We start from the raw sequence: 26,002 nt of genomic DNA on the forward strand, positions 1-26,002 counted from the left end.
AGCACATTGCAGGGCTGGAAAAAGTAACAGCACAGGCCCCACACAAACACATACAAATCTGGGGGATCTGGTTTCCTATTGTACCTATTCCTAGTCCTCTCACTGGTTTGGGGTTGGTTCTCTTTGGTTTTGTGGGGTTTTTTTCCTGGAAAGAACAGTCACCAAATAATATTTAAGCCCTCTTTTCCAGCTGGCTTGCCTCTAAGCCTCTTCCAGTGTCTCACAGGATTCCTCTGCCAGGAGCTGTACTATTGCATGTCCATTACTTTTCATTTAAATCCTGGGCTCTCACCATCCCATGGACTTCTGCCCATCCACCAACAATCCCTCTGCGTGTTTCCGTCTTTGAGACTAAAGGCGTGTTTGGAGCAAAATCACACCAGGCATTTGCTTTTGCAAAGAGACCTGTGCAAGTCCACAATAAGCTCATTTTTTCATCTCCCTTCTCCTTTTTTTGAGGTTTACTTCCCAAATTCAGACATATATGCCACTGGCTGCACCTCTGCAAGGTGGGAATGACAGTTTTAAAGGGATCTGCTGAGGACATAAAAACCTAAAAGCCTTGTGCCTCTGGAAGAAAGAAATTTCAGCTATTTTTGAACCATCAGATCTCTAAATGCGGTTCAAAGACAAAAGGAAAGGATTTGGACACCCTTTGAGAAGGACATAAAGATGAACTTGTTAAGCCTCTGTTGGCTCTCTGAAGGGCTGACAGAGTGATCTACCCCCAGCATCAGTAACTTCCCTCATCAAAGGTCACCACTGTTTGATTTCCAGGCTGGTCGGACACAAGGACACTTTTGTTCTCGGCGGGGATAACAGAATACTAGAACCAGGAATTCCAGAAGGAAGGGCTTTGATGACTCTAAACTTTGCTCCCCATTAGCCAGACTCACACAGTGTCTTGTTGTTTTAGTGCAACACGCAGAAAAGGCACATTTTCAATCAAGAGTAATTAATTTAAAAATGAGGATTTTGAAGCACTTAATGCAGCATTTGACCCCATGAAATGCCACAAAAAGCCATTTAGCCAATTATACTGAAAACCAGCCTGCAAAATAAATGTCAGTTTTCATATTTGGATTAAATCTTTAATTCTTCCTTGCGATTTAATCTGAAATACCAAACTTCTCTGTGGCTATCCAGGAAATGTTTCACAGCAGAGAATGGGTTCCTCTATTATTCTGTGGTTATGAATGACCCAGAAGCAGGTTGTAATGTGTAAAAGGCTGCAATCTGCTCACGTCCTAGGCATAATGATTTAACCCCATGGATTGCAGATGGACTTTTCTATGTGAAATATTAATCACTAGTCATATGTGTCCAAGGAATGACTGGATGTGGTACTCAGTGCTCTGGGCTGGGTGACAAGGTGGGATAAGTCACAGGTTGGACTTGGTGGTCTGGGAGGGCTTTTCCAACCTCAACAATTCCGTGATTTCACATCAGGTTGTAATTCATTAGGCCTGGATGGCCTAATCCAAACACATCACCAAAATATCTATGGAAGTCATGCTATGATTTATGGAAGGATGTTTTTGCACTTACATAATACTTTTCTTCCAGTACAGAAACAACAAGGAAAGTACTGACACTGTTTTGGTCCTAATCCCAAACACTCACTTATCCAGAAAAGCAGAGTGAGACCAAATCCCCACTGGCCCTTTCCATGTCCTCATTCCAGCCTCATTAATCACTTCTGCCTTAACTAGTTCCTGAAACTCCTGCTGCTCCAGACCCCTCCTGCTCATGGTCTCACCCAGCTCCATGCCACAGGGCTGGGCCAGGAGCTGAGCATGGGAAGGTGCTGAGCCAGGCTGTGCCAGGTGCTGAGCCAGGCTGTGCCAGGCTGAGCCAGACTGAACCAGGCCATGCCAGAGGTTGTGCTAGGCTGTGCCAGAGGCTGTGCCAGGCTGTGTTAGGATGTGCCAGGTTGTGCTAGCCCAGTGCCCGCTGTCTCCAGGCTGATGGTCCCGCAGTCCCACTGGCACCACCTCAAGGTGGCTGAGATGCCTCTTTCTCCACTTAATAAATCCCATCTCCTTCTCTAGTCCGTGACACAGTTTTATGGTTGACGGAGAAACCCAGGGGAGAGAGGTCAGTGAAAGCCACCCATCTCTTCTGAGGGGAGTGGTGGGAGCAGCGGGAGCAGCTGGAGCAGTGAGAACAGAACTGCTCCTCCCAGGAGCACACCCAACCACCAGGAGCCCACAGACCTGTGCTGCAGCAAGACATGATGGATTGTATGGCCATGGTGGCCTCCATGGCAGGGCATGGGCCCAAACCAGCCAACAGTAATTTCAGTGGGAATTAAAATATCCCTGACATGCAGCCTGCATCTCTGAGCAGTGCACCCTGTTCCCATCAATCCACATCCAGGTCCATCACGTCCAGGTCTATCACAGCCAGTACACCCTGTGCTTGTGTTACAGAAGTGTCACCTGCAGTGGTGATGTCCCAGACCTTTCAGCATCCACCTTTTATTTCATGGCTGCCCTCACCCAAATGAATCAAATACTTCACTCCTTTTTAAGGACATCGCTTGGCTTCCTTCCAGAACCTTTGAATGTTTTTTCGATACAAGATGAACTGCCTTTTTATTATAAACACTGTCAAATGTTTGAATTGCTGCTCTGCATCCTATCATTTATCATCTCCCCAAATCCACACTGATCACTGAGCTTGCAGCACTGCTGTCATGTTCATTCTTTCCCTACACAACAACTTCATCCTATAACAACTTCTCTTTGTAATGGAATAATTTGAAAGAAAAATTCCAGCAACACACATTTCTCATTACTTACAAATCAGCAACTTGCCAAAATGGTCCCAAGCAGATACTCCAGTAATTTCAATTCACTGGATAAATATAATTAGTAACCTCACATCGTTTTCAAAAGGCGTTGGCATCACTTTGCAATTCATTCCAGGGACCAAAGACAATCTGTCTGAGAAATCCTCTATCAGTAAATGAATCTGAAGAGCAGTAATTACAGCAATTGCTGCAGGTTAGCAGAACATCTCAGCTTCTGAGAGTGTCACTGCTTCTTGTTGAGGTGAGAATCCCTATTTTCCCCTGTTTTAAGGAATAAAAGTGGAAGGCCCATGGCTTGGGTTTGGACAGAAGACAAATCTACTGACTGCCAGACCTGTGTTTCTTCTTCCTGTGACCTGGCATAAATCCCACTGAGTACAAAGGTAGATCAAGGAAGAGCATGATCCTGCAGAAGAAGCATTTGCAACAAAAATTAAGAGCTTTCTGAAACCCAAAGGAGAAACGCTGCAACTGTCCCAACTTCCACAGAAACAGATTTATTTTCAGTGTTGACATAAACTGTAGCAATCCTTTCACCTCCCTTCCTGCCAACCCAGGTGCAGGTCACTGCTGTACCCACCTGCCTGGCCCTCTCAGCTACCTGGGAGCCCACTGGCCCATTTGCATCAAATCCACCAGAAGGACAGGAGGTGTAATGAAGGGAACTCCATGGAAAGGAAGCAAGAGGCCCTTTCAATGCTTCCAAACTGCAAAAGGCAGGAGCCACTCAGTTTTTGGTATCTCCTGCAGACAGAGGGTGTCCAGCTGCCAACACAGTCAGTTATTCTGAAAACACAGAGCAAGTGGGCAGCTCCAGCCTGGTCCCAGCACCTCCTGGTCCCAGCAGCTCCAGATCCTGCATCTCTGGATCCCAGCACCCTCTGATCCCTGCTTCTCTTGACCCCAGCACCTCCTGAGGCCAGCATCTTATGGTTCCAGCATCTCCTAGTCCCAGCACTCCTGAATCCAGCGTCTCCTGACCCCAGCAACTCCCCTCAGTTTCATGGAAAGGCGGACGAGGACAATCACAAAGAAACTGAGAGTGTTTCAATGGGTGGGGAAAAGAGGAGCAGAGAACACAGGACCCACCTCGCATGGAATCAGCCTCAGGTGGTAAAATGTACCCCTGAAATGGGTAAGAGGTGGGAAAGTCCCATTTGCTGCTCACTACAAATTTAGTATCAGAAAATGAGCTCCTCACACATCCACTGTCAGCTCAAACCCAGTGGTGCCAATCACAGCAGAAACACAACTCTGCAGTGGAGAGGCGCCCCATGTGTTGGAAGGATGACTCTCCAAGCTCCGAAGGCTTCCAGCAAAATTCCCAGAAAGGTGTCAAGCTCCATGTAGCCAATTTACACCACGAGCCAACTACGATGGCTCCTGCAAGGTTTGCACCTGTTTGTTGTTTTTTAAAATGCCAGGAAAATTGGCAACAACATCAAGTGAATGTGCTGAAATTGTTCCTTAATAGGAGTGAAGTGAGAATTAAAACAAAAATAACACAAATATTGTGTTTGCAGCTGAGAGAACAAAGTGTTCATGCTTCCAAGTTGATATTTGAATGTTCCTGTTTAGCCAGTGGTAGTTTAATATCTATTCCAAAGGGAAAAAACTCGGCAATGGAGGCAGCATGGTTTGATTTAATAGAAAACAGGTTAAGAGGACCAAAGGTAAAAGAGAAAAAGAAAATCCCCTCTGAAGGAACCCTTCAGTGCGAGGGTGACCTTGAATGTAACCCACCTCCAAGACATAAAAATCAGAAAATAAGGTGCAAAAGTAGTGTATCAATCAGTTTTAGGACAAAAGAACTCTGGAAAACACTGGAAGTGGATCAGACCTGGCTGTGGGATCTGTGAGCCCTTGACATGTGAGAGCTCCACACCTCAGCCAGAGCAGGGATGTAATTACTGTTTACATCCCAGGTTCAACCCACATTGTAGGGGAAGATAAATCACAGGCTGACATTCAGAGCAAAATCTCCATGACCTTGGCAGGAACAGCCTCGTTACTAACCAGAGCTCCAGCCCTGCAATTGGATGTGCGCTTCGTGGAAGGGAAGACTCCAGCTGGGACCCAGTGCTTTACCTCGGAATGTCCTTCTGTGGTTTATGGTGATCCCTTATTTCTACCCTCTGTTTTTTCAAAACTCATTATACTCCTCTTACTACTGTTATTCAGAGCACTTACACTGGTTTTACTGTTTCCTTCTTTAAAAAGCCTATAGTTGCTGATCAAAAGCTTAGAAGTGAATTGAATATTTCAAAGAAAAAAATTAAAACTGCTGAGGTTAATGGGGTCCAACCACAGGAATCATGGGACAATCTAGTTCTAGACACCCGTGTTCCCTTCTTACTTTTCTCTCAGATTTCATATAAAATTTTAGCCATTTGGGTAAGTTTTGCCTTTATCCATAACCTGAATATATCACAAGAAACAGTAAAACCAGAAGTAATTTTAGTAATTTTGCTGATCAATTCCATCACTACACAGGCTCTCCTCTAACATCAAAGTTCCTGGTAACACTTGATCGCTACCTTGTATTCCTCTATTCCTACTGGTGCAAGATACTGGTTTTCTCCTTCTCTTTCAGTATCCCTACGAGTTACTGATCTCTAACATGGAATCGCAGAATCAAGAAAGGTTTGGGTTGGGAGGGACCTTAAAGCTCACCCAGTTACACCCCTGCCACAGGCACAGACACCTTCCACTAGACTGTGTTGCTCCAAGCCCTGTCCAACCTGGCCTTGGACACTCCAGGCATGGTGCAGGCACAGCTTTTCTGGGCAACCTGTGCCAGGGTCTCCCCACCCTCACAGGGAAAAAAGTTTTTCTAATATCCCATCTAACCCTTTCCTCTAGCAGTGGGAAGCCATTCCCCTTGTTCTGGCACTCGGGGCTCTTGTCCAAAGTCCCTCTCCAGCTCTCTTGAAGCATCTTTAGGTATTAAAAGGCCACAATTAGGTCACCTCAAAGCTTCCCTTCTCCAAGATGAACAATTCCAGTTCTCTCAGTCTTTCCTTGCAGCACAGCTGTTCCATCCCTCTGAGCATCTTGGTGCCTCCTCTGGAATTGCTCCAACAATTCCATGTCCTTCCTGTGCTGGGGACCCCAGACAGCCTCTACAAAACACGGTGCTCAGAAGGGTCCCCTGAGGTTGAGCTTATTTCAAGTCCTTCCCTCTCCACCACAACCTACTTTTGATACAAATTTTCCTCTTTTTCCGCCATAAATATTTGTGACATAACACTTATTCTGGGACAGCATCTTCAGTACTGGGCTATCTCTCCACTCCCAACTGTTCCTGTGGCCAGTTGCGAACAGAGCCAAGGCTGTTCCTCAGTAAATATCCACACCCAGATAGCTCAGCTCCAATAATGTTTGATGAGAGAAAGCCAGAGAGGATTACACAGAACAGCCGACTGGGCATATGGCATTTCATCAGAACTGACAGTCATCCAAACTGTTCCTGTGTCTTTATTGGGGATTGTTTTATCTACATTTGTTTGGCACTTTGAAAAAAATATCCTAAAAAAATTGAGAATGAATAAACCACGACCATTCACTGTTAGAAAATCCCTTGTTCAATACTTAATTAGTTCCAACTATTAAAATATTTCGCTGTGCCTTACAACCAAATACCACATATTCATAGAGCTTCATAGAGCTCTACAAAAACACCAGACAGGAAATTTATAGGTTAAAATCAGTGTCTAAATCACAATGCAAAGCAATAGAGACAGACTATACAAGAAAGGATGAAAATACAATTTGCGTATCTATTATACATGTACATACACATGCACAATTTCCACAACCTATTGATGGAGTTTATAATCAAATCCTTTTAAGAAAACCTTATGAGAAAATATGTAATTTAGATTGACTCTAGTTATAAACCCTCCCTCTGACTCTCCTCACCATTGGCTCCTACACTGAACTCACTGGGCTCCAACCATCGATTTGTCTGAAGACCTTTAAAAATTGACATTTTATCAAATATTTTGTCTTTTTTTGCCTTTTGTCTCCTGCAAAAATAATTGTTTTAACATTTGATGTAAAGTCTTTTGTTGTGGATTAGGCTTTTCCTGGATGTTTTCTGAAGCTGGGATGAGATGTGGCATTTGAGCTCATTCTTTGTTGAGTAGCCCATGTTCTTCTTTACAAGATCCTGGATGACAGGACAAAGGGGAATGGCTTCAAACTGAAGGAGATCAGGGTTAGACGGGATATCAGAAAAAAATTCTCCCTTTGAGGGTGGGGAGGCCATGGTAAAGGTTGCCCAGGGAATCTGTGGCTGTCCCATCCCTGGAAGTGTCCAAGGCCAGGTTGGATGGGGCTTGGAGCAACCTGGTCTAGTGGAAGGTGTCTGTGCCCATGTCAGGAGGTGGAACAAGAGGAGCTGTGAGGTCCTTCCAATCCAACCCAGTCTGTGATTCTATAACTCTTCTAGTACAATACTTCCCCAATTCATATATTTAATTAAAGCTTTTCAAATCATTACTAGGCAGCGGTTGCCAGTTCAATTCTCTTTGCTTTCAGGTTTCATGAGGATTCAAATCACTCATAAAACTTTTGATTTCTCTCTCCCATGGCCAAACCTCCATAATCTTTGAGACTTACGGGTTGCTTTGCATGCAGAAGCTGTTGGCAATGCCCTGGTTGTGGTGCAGGATGGTCATTCACATTCCCCTGCACATAAACAACGAGACAAGGCAGCAGATGACCTGACAGGACATACCAGGAGAAGTAACCTAAAGGACTTCCTAACCTGCCCCCAGAAGGACTGGGACTGTCTCCAACAGCACTTTGGTAAGTGAAGTAGCTGAGAGAGGAAGAGTCCCCATAACATTGCAATTATGCAAAGGTGACATATAAATAAAACCTCAAGGCAAGAGGAGCTGCCTTTTCATATTAAAATTGAAATAATTCTCTGATCAGGACCGTATTTCTGGGAGCACTGTCACAGCAATTAGAGGGTTTAAGGAAACCCAAGTCATAGATAATGTATTGAACATAATAAAGTGACATTTTGATACGCAAGCAGCAGACATTAAGGAAATGACAATTGACTCCAAAATGTCCAGAAAGATATTTAAATCAGTAATGCTGAATAAATTAAATGAGCAATTACTGGTATGTTTGACAAAGCATGATACAACAATACATTAAGCGTATATTAGCTCAGCCTTTACTCACTGATCTTTATCTGCTTTTAATTAATGAATTTAATTGACTAGAAGGGAGATTTAAGGATGGCTTGTTACAAGGCAAGAAGGAAAATCATTTGATATTTGGGAGATGAGAAGCAAAGGGAGTCTGGAGTGAGAAACGCTGGGGTGGAGCCACTGTTGGTCTGTATCTGATGTTGATGTAGGAGAGCCATTAATAATTGTGATTTTCACAGAGAACCCCGTTACTGCTGCCTAGAAAATAAACCCAGCCCTGGCTGAGCTCCACTTGCAGCCTCTGAGCTGGATCAGCCTTGGCCCAGAGGAGTTTCTGCTGCATCTTCCCTAGAGACAACCTGCCCACAGGTATGATGGAGAACACTCCTCTGTGCTTAAACAGGCTCAGATTATTTCCTTTTAAAACCTGTATCTTACATATACTCACATATGTGTGTGTGTTTTTATATGCTCTCCTATCCACTTACCTGTTCATTGTGCATGGTTGTGTTATTTCAAGACATGTCTGTATTATTCCCCCAAAACACAATAATATTAGGTCACAAAATCAGAGCAAACTTTCTAAAATTGGAAATTTATTTTGCTGCTATGCACATAATCACTACAAAGAGTGAACATTATTATTATTCTTTCATCTTTATTTTCAATTGCCTTTTAAATAACAGCTGTTTGTATTTTTTTCTCTTTTCCACACCTGGGGAATTAAAATAGATGCTTAAACGGCTTGAAATTAGTTCTATTTTCCATATCCGGGTAATAAAATGTAGGCTTAAACTGTTTGGAATAAGTTAAGCCTGCAAATATCAGATGGACATGAGTCTTGGAGTTTCTCATAGTAAATTATATTTAAATGGCTCATGGCTTTGCTAATTCCAGTCTGGAGCAGCATGAGGACCAACAGCACTTGAGAGAACGAATCCCACCAGCTCTAAATTAATAGCGCAAAATAACACTGCTCAGAAAGGCTGAAAGAGATCCATGATGGTCTGGCACGGGTGAGAAATGTATCTTTTATACAATGATAGCAAGTCTGAAGCCTTTGATATCCCATATTTCCCAAAGTTGCACTCTGTCACTGTAAATAGCAGAATGTGCTCAGCCACTCCAATTCAGCTGGAGCAAGCAGTGATGCAGCCACATCCAGTGGGAACACTTCTTTCTGCAATCCCTCAGCAGCTTCTGGAGGTGGGACATGTCCCCACATACACTTATTTAATATATGATCCCACTGGCTCCTTTATCTTTTGCTTCCACCAAACATGAAATAATAGGACCAAAAATGTGCTTGAAATCCAAAAGGTGACATTTTTAGCAAGTCCGTCTCAAAAGGAATGATCCCTGTCTCCTCCCTGCAGCTTCCATCAGCAAAACAGGAGAAAGGAACAGGGGGTCAGTGGAGCAGCCAAGACAGGAGATCAGGAAAATCCTCTGTGTAAGGACTGAAATACCTGGGAGTGTGTAAAGGCAGAAAAAACAAGTTCCCTCTTCATATCCTGCACCCTGCAGGTGAGGAGTATCCCAAATTTTCTTGGCTCATAATCTGGGTGACAGAAGAGCAGAGAATACAGATATTAAACCTACATCCTGCCAAGATACCCTGTCCTTCAAATGTAGAGCTGAAGGCACAGTCAACGCCTCAGTGATCCGAAATACCTCAGGGGCATGAAAATGTGAGACCTGTGGAACGACCGATCTCACACAACAACTGGGTTGAGTTTGTTATTTGTTTTTATTTCAGATATTTTTCTCTCACTGTGTCTGCACAGACTTACAAACATCCCCAGCTTTAGGATGGGGAAATGCAGTTGGTCAAAGTGTAAAACTGCAGCTTGCAAAGAGCCCCACAATTCCCCAAACGAGCCTGTCAGTGAGAACACACCAGAGAGAAGATGTTACACCTACAAGCCAAGAAGGTTTCCATTACACTCCATTTCTTGGGTGCATGGTTACTTTCATCCATGAATTCACCACCAGCAGCTGAAGAGCAGCTTCTCCTAAGGCTAGTGTACTTTGGCACCACAGAACTGCAACTCAGGACTCTATCATGAGTGTCATGGCTATAAAACTAGTGATAATTCATCTATTCCTGTAACAGAAATTTGGGAATTTGGAAGAGCAGCTTGGGTTTTTTTCCTAGGGAGGAAAAGCTTGTAGAACTCCATATGCAGGTCTTCTGCACGGGAAGAAATACAGCTCAGGAAATATCTGGAAGAGCGAGTACTCGTCACTAGTACAAGGGGCAATGGCTTCTCACAGCCAGAGGGCAGGGTCAGATCGGATATTGGGAAGAAGTTCTTGGCTCTGAGGGTGGTGAGGCCCTGGTACAGACTGCCCAGAGAAGCTGTGGCTGCCCCATCCCTGGAAGTGTCCAAGGCCAGGTTTGACGAGACCTGGAGCAACCTGGTCTAATGGAATATGTCCCTGCCCCATGGCAGGGCATGGCACTTCGTGGGATTTAAGGTCCCTCCCAAACCAAATCAGTCTGTGATTTCATAATTTCCCAGGCAGGTAATATCCCCACACATATCAACAGTTTTTTCAGGGACACTGAGGGGTGTTTTTTATATTGACCTTTGATAAACAAGAACAGAATATCCCCATCTTTATTTACAACAACAGCTGAACACATCTTGTCAAAAGGCCAAACTTTTCAAAGGATGGCTGGGGACGGAACTTTGGGAAGCAGGAGCTTCACACACCTGGTTGTGTCCACCTGGCTTTGCTCACAGACATCTGCATCAGTAACCAGACAAACAACAACACATCAAGCATTTTAATAATGCCGTTAGCTGGGCAGCTCCTAAGCAGCACACCAGAGGGGCCAGAACAACAAGCTGATATAAAAACTCTGGTTATATTAAATATTAAAATAGTGTTAAATATTAAAACAAAACTTCTAAAAGATGAAAGACAAGCAAAAGTCACCACCCATTCTAATATTTCACTTGGTTCTGCCTCAAAATATTTTGTAACAGAAATGGTCTGGGCGCTTGGGCAAAATCAAAGGATAGGAACAGCACTTAATTACAGCATTAACCATCAAGTTCCTGATGACTAAGGAGAACACAGAACCCAATAATTCATATTTGCTTGACAAATTCATCTTCCTTTTCTCTGTTGGCTGACTATAACATGCTCAGGACAATCATGAAAGTTCACCAAAGAGAGCAGCTCCTTTGAAATCCTGCCTCTAACCTGCTCCATACAATGAATTATTTTTTTTTCTCTCCCAGGAAAAAAACCCTTTTTATTTCTGTATGTGTAGTGACCCTGATCAAAGCCATGTCTACTAAACAAGGGAGCAAGACAAGAGAAGGTTAAATTCTTTGAAGCCTTTGCCCAAAATGAAGGCTCTTCGTTCAATGGCAACAAATACGTAGGTCACCCAGGAGAGCTTTTATTGAATCCTACGAGCCTCTGTCATCACAGCCAGGAGCACCCAGGAGCTGGGAGACTGCTCTCCACCAGGAGCACTGGGGAGGTGGCTGCAGATTTTAATGGTACAGGGAATGGGAAAGAGAAGTGAGAGAGAATGGGGAGGGAGAGAGAACAGGAAGGGAGAGGCAGACAAAAGAGAGGAGAAATACCAGGGTGCTAGTTATCACCAAGCTGGAGGTGTGAGGAACAGAAACACCACTCATTCCAGCAGAAGACAATATCAATCTATGTGGAAGAGCTAGATACAAAAAGGGAGACCTGAAAACATACAAGAACTGGTGCTGTGGTTCTCAAAACCTGAGAATAATTTGAGAAAATGTCCAAGAAAAAAATATAGAATCACAAAATTGTATATGTTGGAAAAGCTCTCTCAGACCACGGAGTCCAACCACTCCCCCAGCACTGCCAAGCCCACCACTAACCTCTGTCCCTATTTTTCTGTGTATTAAGATATGCATATGTTTTTCCTCCCAAGGAGCCATTACTCACCCATTCATCTCTCAGTCCAACCCTCCAAAGGTTCCCTCACCACTGAAATACCCAGAGTTTTGGGGGAACCAACAGACCAGTAAGAGAACAAAGATTGTGATACCCAATCAGAACCTGTGTCCTCCTGGGTTTGGTAGAACACATGGGATCAAAGCAGAAGAGCTTTCCCTCAGACCTGGAGCCAGGAGCACACGGGTTTCCCCTGGGACACCACATCAGCCACCTACACCCCCTCCCACCCCGTCCAGGCCAGCAGTGAGCTCTGTAATTACAGACACTGAGCAATAAAATTGGATAAATACACCTAATTGGTTCTTTGTTTGTTTGTTTGTACAAAGATGGGAAGAAAGCATATTTGAAGGATGGTGAGACTGAAGAGGAAACAGGATCTCCAGTACCTCTCAGAATAATTGTCCCTTCATTCGTGGCCCAGGGTAACCATGGCAAAGGGCTGCTCTGTGCTCAGCACGAGGTGCCTGCGTTCATCATCCCTGGTGCTGAATTACCTCTTCACAGACAACCCGTTTGTGAACAATTAAACTATTGTGAAAATAGGATTTTTTTCTCCTCTGAAAGCTCCGGGATGCCCATTGATGTAATTTTTTAAAACTTCCCAGGAATTTTTGCTCGTGCAGCAAATACCAGCAGACATTGCTATGCACACAAACTTGTATTTTATTAAAATTACATCCATTAAGAGTAGGAAAAACAATACCAGATACAAGAAGGGGTGACTTTCAAACTGGCAGAGAGTAGGTTTAGATTAGATATTAGAAAGAAATTCTTCCCTGTGAGGAAGGTGAGGCACTGGCCCAGGTTGCCCAGAGAAGCTGCACAGCAGCACATGTGGGGCCTGCTCAGGGACAGGGGATTAACGGAGAAGAATCATTTTACCTCAAATATTGGAATTTAATTCATTTATTTTACAGATGTAAGTACCTGTTTTTAACTGGACTGATTTGGGAAGTTTCTCCTTTTTTGGAGGTTTATTGGCATTAAGGTACTGCTGCTCCTCTGAGCATTCCCTCTCAGCCCTTGCTCACCTTGGCTGCACAACAACTGAATATTAACCTGAATATTCAAATATTTATGGACAACAACATCTGCAAGACATGTATTTCTGATAATTTTTTTTTCCCTCCATGTCTCACCCATTTTAATCTCTCTCAGTGCAGAGAAGTTGTAACCTGATAATTAACCGACCATTCCACTGAGGTTTGGTAAATTTGGTTATAAACTGGGCATTTGATAACCATTATAAATATGGCTATAAATTGCACTGCACATTTTGGTGTGAGCTGGAGACAGTCCCTCTCCTCCTTTGCCAGCAGGGAGCAGCTCTCCCACCCCGTGGGGCTTGGCAGTGCTGGACCATGCCCCATTCCTGTTATTTTGCAGAGTCCTGACCTGAATTCCAATGGGAAAGGGAAGCGCTGGCTCCCAGCACTTCCCAGCATTGCCCTTCAGCTCAGTGCCAGTGCCTGCTGGGCTCAGCTGTCCCAGGAAATACCTATTCAGGTCACACACGTCTCACAGAACCCCGCGTCCCTATTTTATAGTCTTACTGTGTCTTTTGAAAATCAAGGATACATTGAATTCAACACTGTTTATTTCTTAAGCCTGAAAATAAGAATTTGCCTGGAATTTCCCCGTACAAGTAATATTTCATTTATTCACTGCAGCTCCTTTCCTTGCTGCATATGGAGCCCTTTGCCTCCCAGACTGCCACAAGCCCAAGAGATCCACCCCCGAGACAACAGTTCACCTACGGTTCAATCCAATTTTCCTTCCCAATTCCCCACAGTATCCTCTAAATGATGTACCGTGTGCTGTTTGAGAGACTTCTCAGAACACTGTAATACTGTGAAATAAGGATTCAGCTGATCCTAATTTAAATTAACATGGCCCATCCCATGGCAGAGCCATGGGCTCCTTTGGAGAGAAGCCATGGGAAGGCAGAATCCATGGCAAGGAGCAGACGGGAGCTGCATCCCCCTCCCCCTGACAACGCACCTGGAAGCCTTTTTCCCTCTCTCTCTCTCTCCCCCTTTATTTTTTGTTTGGTTGGTTTTATATTGTTTGTTTGTTTCTCTGTTTGTTGATTTTTGCTGGGTTTTTTTATGTGTTTGTGTTCTTCATTGTATTTGGGTTTTTTGTAATAACAATAACATGTTTTTTCTCACAGTGAACTACTCATGTTCTATAGACCTACATCTTTGGAGACGCTGCCACCCCCAAACAGTCCTAGCATGGGGAAGTACAGAATGATATAATTACATAGATTTGATGTCATCTCTCCCAAAATAGCGAGTGGCTGCTTGTTGTGCTCACAGGTGCAGCTCCCTTGGGAACTTCCTGCAGCTGCCACACACCCCCAGAAAAGCCTTTCAAAATTCAACTTTGATGGGTTCCTGCAAAGCAAGAACACATTTACTGATCTCTCTTCAGAATCCCAAGAATGGGTGAGGCTGGAAGGGACCACAGTGGGTCACCTGGTCCCACCTCCCTGCTCCAGCAGGGTCATCCCAGAACACATGACACGGCATTGTGTTCAGAGAGCTCTGGAATATCTCCAGTGAGGAGACTCCACATCCTCTCTGGGCAGCCTGTTCAGTGCTCAGTCACTGCACAGCAAAGAAATTCTTCCTCATGTTCACGTGGAACTTCCTGGACATCAGCTCCTGCCAATTCCTCTTGTCCCAATGCTGGGCACCCCTGAGCACAGCCTCATCCATCCTCTGACTCCTCCCTGCAGACACTGACAGACATGGATGAGGTCCCCTCTCATTGTCTCCTCTCAAGGCTGAACAGCCCCAGCTCCCTCAGCCTTTCCTCATAAGGGAGATGCTCCAGCCCCCTCATCATCTCTGCAGCCTCCACTGGACCCACTCCAGAAACTCCATGTTCCCCCTGTCCTGAGGAGCCCAGAACTGGACACAGCACTGTAGATGTGCCTCACAGAGCTGAGCAGAGGGGAAGGATCCCCTCCCTGACCTGCTGCCAATGCTCTTCCTAATGCAATTCAGGATCCCACTGGTCTTCTTGGCCCCCAGGACACACTGCTGGTCAGGGACAGTTTGTTGTCTACCAGTCTCCTCAGGTCCTTCTCTGCAGAGCTGCTCCAGCAGGTCATCCCCAGCATGTGCTGGTTTTTCCTCTCCGGGTGCAGGACTCTTCATTTGCCTTGGTTGAACTACAGCCAGTTCTCCTCTGCCCAACCTCAGGAAGAAAGGAGTAACTAAAGCAGGATTCCTCCCTGCACCATGTTTGCCTCCCACCCTCTCAGAACGCGCTGAGTTCAGCTGTTCCTAGACAAGAGGAACCTCAGCTCTGGGCTGTTCTCATCCATAACACAGTGGTCTCATGGCACTGGAAAATAGGACTTCTCAGCGCTGGAGAATGTACAGAACCCTCCCTCTCCAGCTGAGGACCCCTGGGGACCCTGTTTTTAAGGACTGGCCTTTGCATGCACACACAGAACCCATGGCTTGAGCATTGGCTGTGGATCCCAGGCCCAGCCCTTGGAACAAACTTCATGCTTATTAAAAAAAAAAAGCCTTTGTAGAGCTGGTTTAACAAAGGGAATGGCTGTGTTTCCACTGCCAGGGATAAACCTTGCTCAATTACTTCCGATTTACTGGAATAGCAATCCAGTCCCTGCACCCAACACAAAGTGACAGCACTGCGTCCGCATCGGTTTCGTGAAATTAAAGCCCCAAAACAGCTCCTCTTATAAGTTTAATGCACGAGTCAGTTCCAATCTGGTACAACAAGATTGTTTCCACATGATATTTTTCTCTTCTCCTTTGAGAAAAAGAAAAAATCCCCACCTTAGGAAATTTTGGGCAGTACCCTGAGCTGGTATTAAGCATCACATCACCAAAGCCATGAATTAAATACTAATTAAATCTGCTCCATTTGTAATTTAAATTGACCAAAGTAATACATAACTATTTTATTTATAGACTATTATTTACATTACTGAATTACTATTTTAAAATACATTTATATATACACATATATATAAAATAATAAATACTATTTCAGTAATATAATTTCTATTACTAAGAGATAAGGAGAGGCATGAAGAGATCACAGATAAGGAAGGGGACTGTCCTCTACTTTTTTCAAATTTACTGGAAATCTTAATATATATCGGAAACCTTCACGCTTACATCCCATTCTAACTACCACGTACATTCTGGTTTCTCCCTGCTGTTGCTATTCTTCAGAGTTTCTGTCTTTAAAAGAGATACAGATCTAAACATATTCCACCGGGAACGCCTTTGCACGTTAATACGAATGTAATTAACGCCATCTCTAATTGCCTGCAAGCAGAGGGAGCTCTGACTCTTCCGAGAGCAGCCTCGGTGGCTCAGATCCTCAGGCAGTGCCAGATGCGATTTATCAGTGTTTTCCCCCAAAATCCACCCCAGCAGGGCAGCGCTCACCTCGTTCACCCCCACCCCCACACCCCCCCCCCCGCGCCGGCCTTCCCGGGAATTCCTTTTCACACTCGTTGTAGAAATAAAACCTGGCGACAGTAACAATTCTAAAGAAAACATTTGAAAAGAACAATGGAACTTCACCCAACTCCTGCAGGAGACACCTTTGTTAAACACAAAGTACTCTGTGTGACACACAAAAAGGGACCCGGTCACATTTACTGCCAGGTGGAAAACGTAATTTTTTACGTGCAAATTTCGAGCAGAAATGGGCTTGAAATTTGCATTTGAGCCCATTTCCCAAATGTAAGTGAAGCCACTATAGCTGCCTCAAGGTTAACTGAGAAGGGCTTAGGCTCAGCTCAGCTCATATCTCTCTCCACCAACCCCATGTTCAGGGCAGGATCCCCCAAAAAATGAGCCCCCAAAGCTGGAGTAGCCCCTGCCTGGCCAGGCACCACTGCAACCCCACTGCTGCACAATAGGACACAAAACCTTCTAGGAAACCTCTCTTTGTTTGTTTAAAGACTGCGTGGTTGAAAATAATTAACATCATTGTTATGAAATTGTGACAATGAAGAGAGAACTTTACATAAATCACAGATAGAATGAAGGAAGGAATTGGAAGGAAGGATAGAATTGGAAGGGAACTTAAAGATCATCTTGTTCCAATCCTTTCATTCTCCAGGCACTCATGTAACCCAAATACCAAAATCATTACAAGTTACTGCAACTTGGGATATTCAAGAATCCTCATTGCAAAAGATTTCTTTTGTTGCGTAAAGTCATCCCCCTGTCCTGAATACACCCTACCACAACATCGTACAGACAAATAACAGAAAGCCCCTGGAGAAAACTGAATCAGCTCTTGAATCAGATATGGCAGAAAACCTGACATGTGCCATTAGTTTGATGCAATGTTTTCACTGAAGGCACAAATTAGGCAGGGTTTGGCTGTATATGAAATAATGTAATCAGAATTACGAAACACTTTGAGAGGGGAAAAATACCCTTCCTCTTATAGAAGAATTTCTTTGACCATATCACAGGTTGAATTAGAATGAACAACTAAATATACACTCCAGTTTTAAAATTATACCCCAAATTAAGTCAATGTACTTAAATAAACGTTATCTCATTGTGCTTGTAACTGTCAACACGTCTTTAAACAGCTGCTGTTAACCCTCTACAGGCATCAGTGCTCTGTATAGTGTCATCCTCCCATGCTGGACATAATCTTGTGGCTGCCCCATTCCTGGAAGTGTCTGAGGTCAGGCTAGATGGGGCTTGGAGCAACCTGGTCTAATGGAAGGTGTCTGTGCCCATGGCAGGGGATGGAACAAGATGAGTTTTAAGGTCCCTCCCAACCCAAACCATCCTATGATTCTATAATGCCACTGCTCTCTGTTTACTATCCACTTAAGTACTGATTGTTTTGACCTCTGAGCTACCTGTACTTAAATTAGAGCCTTCTTTAATGTTCCAGCTAAGTACAGGAAGAAACATTTGCAGTTTGCTGGAGGTTACACACACATCCAGAACATAAGAGAGGAGCAAGAAGATTACCAGTAATGATTACAGTGCACCACATAATCGCCTGGGATTACGGAGATGAATTGCATTAGAGCTTTTACAGCACAGCTAAAACCTTCAGAAAGTAAGACACATGCTAAAATAACAGCTGGGGAACAGGTGGATGCTCGAGACAAAAAGTACGGAAGCACAGCAATAAATCATGAAACCTGCCTGTCTGACACCCTGACTCGATCAGGCAAAATGAATTGCTGAGCACAAGGTGTAATAAAGAGAGATGCCAAGAAATAGTCATGTCTGCCAGTAATAATTTGAAGTTGAAATATAATCACACACAATATATATGATAAATAACACCAGACGAGGTCTCCAGCGACAAAGGTAAATAATAAATTTATGTGGAGGTAAGGATTTACACTGAAGCTGTGAAATGAAACTAGAGAGATACTGTAAATATTGTCCTTTTCAACTGATGGCTAATTTCTCAGACAAATAACTTCTAAGGTTTCCCATGGATTTGCTGGACCTGGAACCAACACATTTTCTATCTCTAAAGTTTCAAAATAATATCTGTGGTTCCAGTCAGTGGCCACAACTGTTTTGAAGGGAATGGTGTATTTGACACATGAAATGTTGAGTTAAAATTTTCATTATGAAAACTATTTAAAACTGGACAGGTTATTCCCAGGTTAGACCTTAGATAAGAAAACAAGGGGAAAGGGGAAACCCTGCATACAAGCAGCTTCAGGGAGGAACCCAGGCTGACATATGTGAAACGAAACTGCTACACATGAAATTTCACCCAGGATTTCAACCACTGTCAACACGGAACTGCAGAGACAGAAAATATCACACTGATAAATCTTGCTTTTCAAGTTTAGTTCAAGACAGGTAAATTTATCTCTGCCACAGAACTATGATTTTTTTCCAGCTTAATTATTATGATTCACACTTGAGTTTCATTGGTTCCATTACAAATATCTAAAGGAAGTTTTGTTAAATGTGGAAAAGTATTTCTGTACAGAGCACGAATGTGTCTGCACTGAAACTGCTGCACTTGTCAAACGTTCAGCTCTGACACTCGCTCTGCTGCCAGAAATAATCAGGGTTGTTTTGGTCCTTAAAAGTCAAGACAAAATTAAATATAACATGAAAACATGGACGGAGCCATGAGCCAAAGTACCACAAATGACACACAGGAAGGGGATAGGGTGTGCTTTGGGCAGGAGGTGATGTGCCCGGGGAGGCAGCCAGTGCTCACTGGTGGCACCGCAGCAGTGCCAGGTGCACCGCTGGGGCTGGGATGTGGCACCAGCCCAGGTGTAGGTGACTCATAGCGATGGTAAAATAAACTAAGAGGTCAATGAGGAACAGGACAAGAGGTACAGCCCTTTCCATGCTGATGCAGGGATCTCACCAGCAGTGCTTGGTCAGGTGTCCCCTTTGCTGCAGGGGCAGAGGCAGTTAATGGAAATAATCCCTCGAGCTAGGCAGATTATCCGTCTCAATATTACATTAAGGGTTTTACACTGGGCCTAAACCAAACGACCTTACTCAGGAGCCCAAGACAATCCAGGCATGGCTGGGCCCAGGAACTGGAGCAGAGATAGGCATGGCTGGGCCCAGAAACTGCAGCTCTGCTCCAATCTCCAGCCAGGGATGTGGAGCTGCAGAAGGGGAACACCATGTCCCTTAAAATTGTTTTTGTCAGCCTGGTCACCTCCTGCACAGCCAGAGCCATCCCACAGTCCCTGCTGCAGAAGCCCATGTGGCCTGAGGTGCCCTAGATCTCCATCAGCAGCCAAGATGCCTCTCAGAGCTCACCACAGGCTCTTGTAGAGCCGGGGCTCACACTGCGAGCTGTGGCTCTGGGAGTGCTCTTGGTATTCAGAGGCTGAATAAGTCTCTGTCATGGAAAATCTCCATCTAATAACCACCTTCCCCTTGCTCCGAACACCACTGGAGGGTCTGACCTCCCATGCCAAGACTCCAATGCCTTGGACAAGAAGCAGGACCCTTTGGATGGCAAATAAAGCCCAACAGAGAACAAAGAGTGGTACAAAGCATTGGACCAGCTCTCCCAAGGAGGGAGCACACCGTCTGTCTGCATCTGAGCCATTGCAGCTTTGAAGAGAGCCCTCATTAAATCTGGGGGCTGGAGCTCGGCTGATTGAGATCTGACTAATTGGGTCTATGGGTAAACAGGCAGAGACAAGAAAGGGAAAATATTTAGAGTAAGCAAGTGGCCTAGAAAAAGCAAAGCTCTAGTGAAAAATGAACTGTGGTACATGTTCCAGAAAGTGCTTTCTTGTCCACATTTGGAAAGGAATCGGACAGTTTGGGGTTGATGTGATGCTGCACAGGTATCTGGGGAGCCCAGAGACTGGGCCAGTGTCCTACTGCTGCAGGAGAAACTTCTGGGGGTATTTGCATTTCAATTTGTTTGTTGTGCAGACTCACACACCTTTAAATATTTGGTAGCATTCTGCTGTAATGCAATAGAACATAACCCAAAATATGTGTTTTATTCTCCTGTGGAGACAGGCTGAGAGAGCTGAGGGTGTTCAGCTTGGAGAAGAGAAGGCTCCAGTGCCTAAAGGGGCTCCAAGAGAGCTGGAGAGGGAGTCTGGACAAGGGCCTGGAGGGACAGGACAAGGGGGAATATCCACTGCCAGAGGGCAGGGTTAGGTGGGATACTGTGGACAAATTCTTCCTTGTGAGAGTGGTGAGGCCCTGACACAGGTTGCCCAGAGAAGCTGTGGCTGCCCCTGGATCCCTGAAAGTGTCCAAGGCCAAGCTGGACAGGGCTTGGAGCAACCTGGTCTAGTGGAAGGTGTCCCTGCCCATGGCAGAGGTAGAATGGGATGAGCTTTAAGGTCCCTTCCAATCCAAACCATTCCATGAGTCTATGAAATATACCCCCCCAGCACTCGGGGAGCTCTGCTGGTTCTCCCACTCACTGAATGGGGTTTCTTAGTATATTTGATGGTGGGACTGAAGGTCTTGCCATGACCAAAGGGCCAGAATCCATCAGCTGCTGAGCTGCAGCTCTGCCTTCAGAAAGCAAATCGTGACTAATCCCAGTATTCAAAATAAAGGGATGTTCTCCAACACTGGAGAGGGAACAAAGTCAGGAGGAGCTTTGCAGGGATCTGAATGACAGTGCTGACCTGGGGGGTGGGGAGAGTGACCTCGTACTGGCAGATTAGACCTTTCCTCTTTCCTTTTATCCAATAATTTTTCCTTCCTTTTTGTTTTATTTTTTATACTATCTAGGAGTAAAAGGGAAGATCTCTTTTGAACAAAAATTGCTGGCACAAACACAGCAAATAATTTCTGCTCCTCAGAAATTTAGAAATCAGGAGCATCAATAGCTGGTGATCCATACTTCCTACATCATTCCTAAAAGACAGAACTTTCCCCTCACCACGTTACTGTTTATACTTCATTATATTGAAGGGACTTATTATATTTAACGGATTATCTCTGCTGCCTTGCACGGTTCAAAGCAATAAATGGCTGCCAAGTTTGGTTAATGGCCAAGAGAAAACTTAGGCATTTAATCAATTTCAAAGCTTTTTTATTGCAAATATTCTACCAAGAGCTTATTCCTATTATAAAAGAAACTATGGAGTGAAAATAAAGAGAACTCTTCTTCCCTCCCACGAGAATCTAACAAAGCCCTGGACTTCCAACGGATGGAATTTTTCTGTCCTCTCGAGGCACACGCAGATTTTTAAGGGAAAAAATGCATTAAACTAAATGACTGAGTGGCGTGTGTGGAAAAACATGAACATTTAACACCTGAGGCACAGTTTGCAGGACTACTCATGCAAAAATGTGCATGCAATTGCACACCACCACATAATGATCTGATTTGCATATGTAATGAAGTCTGAGGCCATCCCTTCCCAAAAGGATTTCAGTGGAAGGGAATGACCGCCAGGCTCTCAGCTTCTCAAAGTTTATCAGGAATCCAGTGCTCAGAAAAGGGCCCAAGAGAAAGCTGGGGAGACCAGACATTTCTTGGAAGCCTGGACAGGAACCATGCAAACATTTCCATGATAGGTTCACTGTCCTGCCTGGAATTACAGGATAAAAACCAGCTCACTGCTGAAGAAGCATGGCTTATAAGATAAAATACCCCAATCTCTCACCTGTCACGATTCATATCTCGAGATTTTTAAACTGGGTGTGTTTAATACATAAGGATGAGAAGACAATTCATTTGTGTGCCAGGAGGTGTCATAAAGAGGCGGAGCAAAGATGTTTAGTGGGGATGGTTGTACCTGATCAAAGGCTGGGCTTGATGATCTTGGAGGTCTTTTCCAGCCTTAATGATTCTGTATCTTTTGTAACCTTCCTGAGCCACATCTCTGCTTGCTCTGTGGGCATCAAACACACATTCCAGACTACACTTCCGCATACCTGGAAGTACTCTGAATATATCCCAGACTTAACCCAGACCAACCCAAGCAGAAAAATGAACCACAGAATCATGGAATCACTAAGGCTGGAAAAGACCTTTCTGATCAAGTCCAACCTTCAACTGAATACCAGCATGGCCAATAACCAGATAGTGAACTGCCACATCCACACATTTTTTGAATACTTCTAGGGATGGTGACTCCCCCACTGCCCTGAGAAGCCCATTCCAATAGAAGTAGCAATAATTTTATTTATATCTTAACACTTGGGATTACCCATGCACATATTTCTATTGAGCTTCCAAGGAAACAAAGCACTCCCCTCAGGGAGGTCTGATTTTGCGTTCTATTAGATTTCACTTTATTTCATTTTGTCTCACTAAATAGATAAGTTTGACAAACATGCAGCAACTGTATTCTAGCAGATTGTTTTTCCCGTTATAATTTGTTATAATGAAAGATAATCAGCAATGAGAAGGGGTTGTTGACCAGGAGCAATTCAAGAGTTACACCACTAAAAACATATCAGGAAAAACTAAACAGAACACTCCTGGAATCCTGTGGAAAACTGGCTTCTTGAAAATTGATCACTTTCGGAGAATAGAAGCAGAAATTTATGCCCCAACCTATTATCCTGCTTGCCAGTCCCATGGGGCTGCACTGAGACAGGGGCTAGTGTTTGGGAAGAGTATGGGAATAGCCCTGGGCAGGGACCTTTCCCATTATTTATTATTTAATATTTCTTGGTCTCTCCCACATAGTGTGAGTTAAATGAAACCCCTCAGGTGTGCTAACTATGCACCTATGGATTTGCCAGGTGCTCAGAGCTGTCAATTACATAAATCTCTACACTGTTCCAGGTTTCCATCCACAACATTTTCTTGTTAAAAGACAGGAAAATGCCTGCCCAAGGAATAGCTGTGCTTTAATCGATCCAGACTAAGATGTCAATAAATTTATTTGCCGTAAGCAAGAGCAGTGCTGTCCCCACAACGCAAGCTGAGATGACAAAGCTCTGTATCTCGGACTGATTCCAGTATAAATGATGGATGAGGTCCGTAAACCTTCAGCCTCATCTGCAGCTGCACTCACGTGTGCACTTATTGATTCCCAAAAATTATTCAATCTACATTTTCCTGTGCTGTTCTACAATCCTGAATTTTATAGCAGTAAAGTACCACAGAAGTAAATCTTTATAACCGATACTCAGACAACTGCAGCTTTTCCCAGTGACACTGGGGTAATAATTAAACATTCACAACAGAAAAAAAAGAAGGGTGAATGGGACCATAAAAAAGCTGATGCCTCATAAAGAAAGGATGAATCGACATAAAGACTCTGCAACAACTGCATCTGTGAGTGGGTTTGGACAGACATCTTTGTAAGAGGCACAGAGCCCTCTTTTAAAGCACCTCTGCATTAAGGAGCCACAGAGCCAGACTCTTCGAGGCTGAGCAGGCCCAGCTCCCACAGCATGTCCTTGTACCAGACATGCTCCAGGACTTTCTTTGATTCCCTCCGCTGGACCCGCTCCTGGTCAGTGGGAGCTCTTGAATCACTTCCCTCACTTCCCTGCATGACACCCCACACAGAAACCTGGAGCCCTGTGGATCTGCTCCCCCGATCCAGGTACACAGTACCACATACACGGGGATGGCTCCTGCCCTCACATACCTTGGAAAGACATTTCAGAAAATATAAACAAGAGCTCAGCAATTCAGGGTGTGCAATAACAGCCAGCAATGATACAAGGAGCACCTTCCTCTGTCTTACAGCCATTCTCACACACAGAATTCCAGAATCACTGAGGCTGGAAAGGCTCTCCCAGACCACTGAGTCCAACCTGTGCCCGATCCCCACCTTGTCACCCAGCCCAGAGCACTGAGTGCCACATTCAGTCGTTCCTTCGACACCTCCAGGGATGGAGACTCCACCATCTCCATGGGCAGCCCCTGACCACCTTTTCCAGGGAGAAATTCTTCCTGATGTCCAACCTGAACCTCCCCTGGTGCACCTTGCGGCTGCATCCTCTCCTCAAAGAGGAGAGATCCATGTTTGTAAAATCATTTAGCTGTGGAGAGTAACAAGTAATAACTGAATAATAATTACTGAAATTTTACTTCTTACACTGAACTACCCAAGTCCCACTTGTCTCTGGAAGCTGTTTGTTTGTCCAGGTGGCATCTAAAATGCTTTGCTCTGTCTTCTCTGAGCCTGTCAGCTGCATCTGCTTGTTCCCTTCACATATCAACGCTCTGAATCCTCCAGTAATTTGCCTACTTGCAATTCACATTTTGTAGGCATTAAAAGTCTGAAACTGAGTGTCTTGGGCTGAGAAGATTTTCAAGATTTCCTCTGTCATTCATTTGTTGTCCTTTAATATTAATTTGCATCACCAGTGAACCTGGCAGCTGTCAGGAAGAACAAGCCTTTCAACCTGGAAAGATCCCATGAATTTGGAACTGACACACTTGGACTTGGGAAGAAAAAGCTATTTAGCTGTGGGTTTGGGTTTTGGTTTTTTTTAAGGAATGCATAATGAATAAACATTTCCGGCTGAGCTTTCTCCATTAATGCTGCTGGGTAAGTGATTGGAATAGGAAATCTTTACACTAACCATGTTTATGGTAATTGCAGACAAAAGGAGCTTGAGTAAAAGGACAGAATTTCCGGAGACCATATGAGGCAAATTTCAGGTCACATTTGAGTGAGTTTCTTGGTCACTGCAAATTTCCCAGTCCAGAATTTCTTTTTCTTATGTCAAGTGTAATACTTCAAAGAATATACATTGTATTTTAGTCTTCCATGAGAAATTCAGTGGACTTTTGGGAAGTACCTAAGTATTGAGCAGTCCTAAATATGGGGTTTTTTCAGAGCAGCAGCAAATAAGAACAGCAAACAACTTTGGTCAAGATGTAAAGTAAAAATTGGCTCTGAGACAATCTGGTTCCATTCAGCCCATGTCCTACAAGGTGTCTGAAGTGTCATTAAGTACTGACACACAATCAACACCAGAATTCAACTTCCTCAGGAATCTGATGTTTTAAAAAATACAGTCTGGAAACATTAAAAAGTTACTTTGTGTGAAACATATGGCCTAGCAAGAAACTCACTGCTGTTTTAAAAAACCTTTTAATCTTCTACACTAAAGGACTGGACCATTGTATCTTAATTGTTATAATCTTAGTGCCATAATCAAATTTATACAGGGCCAAACCCTAAAATGCAGCACATAAGCAACTCCACTAAAAATAGTTACAAGCCATGCAGAGCCAATAAAGTGATTCCCCTCAACACAGCAAAATAGTTTAACTCTCTCCTTGCTGGCACTGTGACCCCTATTTTGGCACTGTGACACCATTTCTGAATTGCAGACTAGTCAGAGTGAGCAGCTCCATGTCCTTCTCCCAGGTAATACACAGGGAGCTGGAGTAGGTTACTCATGTTTTGCACAGGCAAAGACAGTATCAAGTGCAGCAAGAACAGACAAAGCCCAAGTGCCTTAGACAAGCAGAGGTTATAAACTGAAAGGGGAAAACATTCCATATTAAGACAAATCTAAGCCCTGAATACAGTTTGAAGAGGATCCAGAAGCCACCTTGCAGCTCTCCAGGATTAGCACCACACTGTTTCCACTTTCGTACAGGCAATAACTTAATCCCATCT

The 26,002-nt window shown here is 44.1% G+C and overlaps 1 protein-coding gene across 2 annotated transcripts in view; it reads right to left on the reverse strand.

Moving 5' to 3' along the window:
* The window catches only part of NEGR1 (neuronal growth regulator 1), a 221,802-nt gene that overhangs the window by 160,344 nt on the left and 35,456 nt on the right, over positions 1-26,002 (reverse strand). The window lies entirely within an intron of this gene.

The sequence above is a fragment of the Chiroxiphia lanceolata genome, chromosome 9, assembly GCF_009829145.1.
Source record: "Chiroxiphia lanceolata isolate bChiLan1 chromosome 9, bChiLan1.pri, whole genome shotgun sequence".
In the NCBI taxonomy this organism is placed as follows: Eukaryota; Metazoa; Chordata; class Aves; order Passeriformes; family Pipridae; genus Chiroxiphia; species Chiroxiphia lanceolata.